We start from the raw sequence: 6000 nt of genomic DNA, 5'->3' as shown, positions 1-6000 counted from the left end.
TCACAGTTCCAGTTTTCCATTTTGATTATTCAAAACCACCTCATTGGGCTGCAGCAAGAACAGGACAAACTTTTCTTGTGAGATAGACATTATCTACACCAAATAAAGCTGGAGACATTAATTTATACAGGGAAGCATAGCATCCAGCTTCTGTCTTTGGATACTTGCACTCAGAAAATCTGTATTCTAGAGCAGTTCAAGTACTAGCATTCAAAAGTGCCAGCTGCTAAATTATAGTGGCAGGATAGATCTGTATCAGTATGAACCCTTTAAAAAGTCTTTTGGATGTTACCTAAGATCTGTACAATATACAATACTGCTTATAAAGTTAGTTGATATAAAAAGACTCTGGAGTTTTGTTAATGGCTATGGTAGGAACCTTGATTTTTCTTGGCTATGTAAATTTTTAGTCAGGTGGTCAGTCTGAGTAGATGGTCAGAATCTGGATTATGTACATTCTTAGTTTATCTGTTGCACAGTTGTTTGCAGAGAAGGTCTGATTCTCCTCACAAATCAGTTATTCAGTTTTGACTTCAACAGAGCTATTCCTGATTTTCACCAGTGTGAGTGAGGAGAGTATCAGGCCCACTGAGTTCTGACAGTTTCTCTGAATGTGAAATTGACATAATTCAGTGCTTCCAAATACTGTTAAGGGACTATGTAGTATAAAGGAGAAGCTGATAAGATCTGCAGGTGGTTCCTTTTGAGCCACTAATATCAGTTTATGCCTGTAGGGGAACTTCAGTATGTGCTGCACGGACTGAGATATAAGTTATGAAATTTTGCTGTGGCAGAGGCTTGCTGGGTAGAAATAGAAAGGTGGTAGATGTTATTTCTATCAGAATATAAACAAAATATAAAAAAGCACCAAACCACAATTGGTCTGTTATTTCATGTTTGTTTATATTTAGAAACTAGATATTTTTTACTATAGAAGAGCAAAGAGAAACAGTTCATTGCCACCACTAATCTTTATTTCCTCAAACAACCAAGAGGCTATTTTGAAATGGCAGTTGTATCTAGCATTGGTGCTTGGCCTGATGGAAGCACTAGCCGAAACAGAGTATCATGACTTTGCGCCATCATGTTATCTTGATCTGCTTTCTGCACAGGATGCTAAAAGCATCTGCTTGTAGCCTATGCCAGCTTTCTTATGGTTGCTAACACAAGTGTGAGCTGCACTGGTGTGAGACCAAAGGCAAGGGAAAAATTACCAGCTAACAATTACATTGTCTTTTTTGGATCCATATATATCTGAAAGCAGAATCTGCCCCTAAAAATTCAATTAAGAATTGAAAGTTAGGGTATAGTGAATGGAAATGCTAAAATTGTACAAAACAAAAAAGCAGTCCAGAAGCACTTTAAAGACTAACAAAATAATTTACTAGGTGATGAGCATTCGTGGGACAGGTATGGCTATGATCTGAAAAAGTGGGTCTGTCCCACGAAGCTCATCATCTATCTCTCTGTTAAAATTGTACAAATGATAGAACTTTGTCCTGTTCTTTCCTTTATAGACCTGGCTCCTTGTCTGTCTCTTAAGCATCTTTCCCAATTGGAAGCTAAAACATGGGAAAGCAGGAGAGTGCTAAAAACTAATAGTTTTTTATGCTGTTGTTCATTACCAATGTCTTTGGCATCAGCCAGTCCAGCTGTAATATTGCTAACAGAGAAATGCAAGGACACTAATAATGGGTCTGGAGTCATGTGACCAGCTAGAAGGGCATAGAGGGAGAAGGTTGTTTTTTTTTGCTTACTCCACAAAATATTCCCAAAATCACATTTATAACTGGTGAAATTAAAATGAAAATTAGCATTTGTCCTTTTCTGTGTTTAAATGAGTCGACCGTTTAACAAACTATATAGAAAGAGTAATATGCTCTGATGGTTTTTTGAAGTTTACTTCCTGCCTCCCTCTGGCACAAAGTGCACCGGTGCTGCGGAATACCTTGATATTAGCCCTAGAACTGTCTCCTCCACATAGAAACTGGCTCAGGATAAAAAAGCAAAAGATGAAAAATTGAACTTCAAAAGCATGGCAACCCTACGTGACTGTCCTTCACATCAGTTAGCACCAGGACCACATTGTCTGTTTGGATTTTGCGGCATGAAATACTTTATAGATTTTAAGGGCCTGATCCTGGAAGATGCTGAATATCTTTAACTGCCAAAGACTTCCTTGTAAACTGCTTAAGTTCATCATCTCTTGGTATCAGGTCTTTGGTTCATTTCGTCAGGGTGGCTAATGTTGAATTTGTTTTTCATCTCCCTGACCTCTGAAGCATCACTCATCTGCAAGAATAACCATATTCCTTTTCAGCTAAAGTTGATTAAGACCTGGTCTGTCTACATGTAGATGACTGTGAGCAGTCATAAAGCAATGGTTCTCAACCAGAAGTATGCAGGGGTCTTCCTGGGGCTGCATCAATTTATCTAGATATTTGCCTAGTTTTACAACAGGCTACATAAAAAGCATTAGTGAATTCAGTACAAACTAGTTTTGTAAAGACAAAATGAGAAAATAAACTATTTATCAGTAATTGTCTGCTGTGACACTTTGTATTTTGCCATCTGATTTTGTAAGCAATTAGTTTTTTAAGTGAGGTGAAGCTTGGGGTATGCAAGACAAATCACTTGTTTTGGGTACAGTATGGGATGCAGCATGAAGTAGTCTGGAAGAGCTGAGAATCACTGAGAGATGATTGGCGTCATCCATGAGGATGCAGTTCATATAATAAACATCAGCCTTTGCAGAATGCATCAATCCCAAACAGCTGGCTTTCTGCATATTGAATAATACTTTATATATCATCATCATCAGTCTCTTTATTATGTGAGCTTTCGTGGGACTGACACACTTCTTCAGATCATAGCCATACCAGAACAGACTCAATATTTAAGGCATAGAGAACCAAAAATAGTAATCAAGGTTGACAAATCAGAAAAAAAAATTATCAAGGTGAGCAAATCAGAGAGTAGAGGGGCCGCGGGGGTGGGGAGTCAAGAATTAGATTAAGCCAAGTATGGAAAGGAGCTCCTATAATGACCCAGAAAATTCGCATCCAGGTTCAAACCACGTATTAATGTATCAAATTTGAATCTAAAAGACAGTTCAGCAGCCTCTCTTTCCAAACTAGTGTGAAAATTCCTCTTCAGTAAGATGCAAACTCTTAAGTCATTAACAGAATGGCCCACTCCATTAAAATGTCAGCTGACCAGTTTGTGGATCAGGAGTGTTTTTATGTCTGTTTTGTGCCCATTAACTCTTTGTCTAAGAGAGATTGAAGTCTGTCCAATATACAAAGCATCTGGGCTTTGTTGGCACATGATGGCGTATATGATGTTAGCTGAGAAACATGAGAATGTGCCCGTGATTCTGTGACTAACCTGGTTAGGTCCAGTGATGGTATCCCCAGAATAGATATAGCAACGAAGGGTCCTGTGGCACCTTATAGACTAACAGAAAAGTTTTGATCATGAGCTTTCATGAGCACAAACTCACTTCATCAGATGCTGATGAAGTGAGTCTGTGCTCATGAAAGCTCATGCTCAAAACTTTTCTGTTAGTCTGTAAGGTGCCACAGGACCCTTCGTTGCTGTTGCAGATCCAGACTAACATGGCTACCCCTCCGATACCAGAATAGATATGTGGACACAGCTGGTGGTGGGCTTTGTTGCAAGGAAAAGTCTCAGGACTGGTGTTCCTGCGGTATAGACTGTGGCTGTTGGTGAGAATCCTCATAAGACTGGGAGGTTGTCTGTAGGAGAGAAGAGGCCTGTCACTTAGGGCCTTCTGGAGTGTGGCATCCTGATTAAGGATAAGTTGTATGTCTTTAATAATGCGTTGCAGTGGTTTGAGTTGGGGGCTGTAGGTGATGACCAGTGGTGTTCTGTTCTTGGCTTTTTTGGGCCTATCTTGGAGTAGCTGGTCTCTGGGTATTCACCTGGCTCTGTCAATTTGTTTTTTTATTTCTCCTGGTGCATAATTCAGGTTTAGGAATATTTGGTAAAGATCTTGTAGTTTTTGGTCTCTGTCAGTAGGATCAGAGCAGGCTGTGAACCAGCAAAAGAAATGTAGACGTTTATGAAAAGATTTCTCAGGGCATGATGGAGAAAGGGTACACCAGGAATGCTCAGCAATGCCGAGTCAAAATCAAGGAGCTCAGGCAGAATTATCAGCCGATGAGAGAAGTCAATGGGAGGTCTGGGATGTCTCCCAAAACATGCCACTATTATGACCAGCTCAACAATATTCTTTGGAGGGACCCAACCATACTCTCTAAGGAAAGCATGAACTCCTCAGGAGACACTGCTCATCTCTCCAGTGAGAGCTGAAAGGGGAAGGAGAAGGCAGAGGCCGATGAAGAGGAGTATTCTGCTAGTCAGCAGACACCTGAGGAAGCTGATCCTGCCAGCCAGGAGTTCTTCCTCACCCTTGGGGCAGCCCCCTCATTGGCACCTGATGCTCTGGAGTCCAGCAATGCTGGAAAAGGCTCTTCTGGTGAGCATATTTTTTAAACTGCAGCAAGCAGGTTGAGGCTGGATTGGGGTATAGATTTATTTCTGTCAAGTGTATTTGTTTTAAACTGCTACAGGTGTGTTGTGGGTTAGGTGCGGTGGATCTATACCCCTTAGAACAGCTTGTTAATATTTCTGGGGATGGAGTGCTTATCCTTTTTTGAGTTCTCCATAAAGGTCTCAGCCAGGTACTCTTTTATTTTTTTGCAAGAGGTTTTTGGGGAGGCCTGATTTATTCAAGCTTCCATGATAGAACACCTTTCCACATTAGGCAACCAGTAAGTAATCTGGCTTCCAGGCTTCAAGCAGCATTCTAGCAAATTTTCCAGCCTTGTGCTCGCAGAGTATGAGCATGTTTTCTTTTTCACTCTCTGTTATGCTTAGGAAGTGATGTCTCTTTTTGCAACCTAGAAGAAGCACAGAAAGTTTCATTAAAGTTTGTCCCCTAACATTATTGCACTGCTCCCTGGCTATTTAAATTTCCCAGGATTGCTCTGCTGTACCACGTGGCTGGCAGGCTCTCCGTCTCCCCACCCACTGCAGCTGGTGGGCTCTGCTGGCCTTCTCCCCTCCCACCATGCTGTGGGAAGGCTCCTCGGTTTCATCCTCCCAGAGCACATGGCTGTGAAGGATTTATGAGGAGTCACTGAAAGAGTTTTTTTTCTGTGCTTCACATTTTACAGATCTGCCCCCCACAGTCCACCAAGCAGGTGGTGGGCTCAACCTCTCCCCGCACAATGCAGCTGCCGGGCTATGTGGATCCTCCTTACAGACACCGGAATGTCCAGTGCAGGCTTTTCCCACTTTAAATGACTTTTTTCCTTGCACAGGATTTAGGAGAAGCTGCTGAGAAAGTTTTTTTTTTCCCCTGCACTTTACATTTTACAGGGCTTTGTTTCAGCTTCTCCACCCCACTCCCTTAGCTGCCAGGATCTTACCATGTCCACAGTGAAATGGTCTGAAGAACTAGTAGCTTCTGTTCTGCAGAGGTTGATTCATTGTCGTCCTTAAGAAGCCAAAAGTGGCCTTGGAAAACTAATGGTGCAGTGATTGTCTAACAGAGACCCATTCATTATATGGGTCAGTGCATTGTGTCACATTTAAAAATTGTATCTGAATTTTGACCTTGACTATCTTCAACAGGCAGCATGAGTGGGGGAGACAAGGTTGCTGTCATATGCCACAGGAAAAGATCCAAACAAGACCTCATCCTGCAGCAGTTTGTAAAGGCCCAGAGGGGATGTCCCCAAGCTACTGCTGAGAAAAAGCAGACCTGTAGTGGTGGCAAAACATACTCCAGTGCAGGAACAAGGACTCGGCAGAGCTCCTGATGGTTGTCAAGGAGCAAACTGACATCCTGCAGTCCATGGTGGAACTGTAGAGGGACACCCACCACAGAACTCACAGTTATGTGACCTCCTCACCTTGTTGCCTGACCTTCACTCGATGGGCCCCAAACATGAGCGGGGGGAGAGCAAGCAC

This window comes from Carettochelys insculpta, chromosome 10 (assembly GCF_033958435.1).
Source record: "Carettochelys insculpta isolate YL-2023 chromosome 10, ASM3395843v1, whole genome shotgun sequence".
Taxonomy (NCBI): domain Eukaryota; kingdom Metazoa; phylum Chordata; order Testudines; family Carettochelyidae; genus Carettochelys; species Carettochelys insculpta.
The sequence above is the reverse complement of the archived record's forward strand: the minus strand, read 5'-3'. Positions refer to the sequence as shown.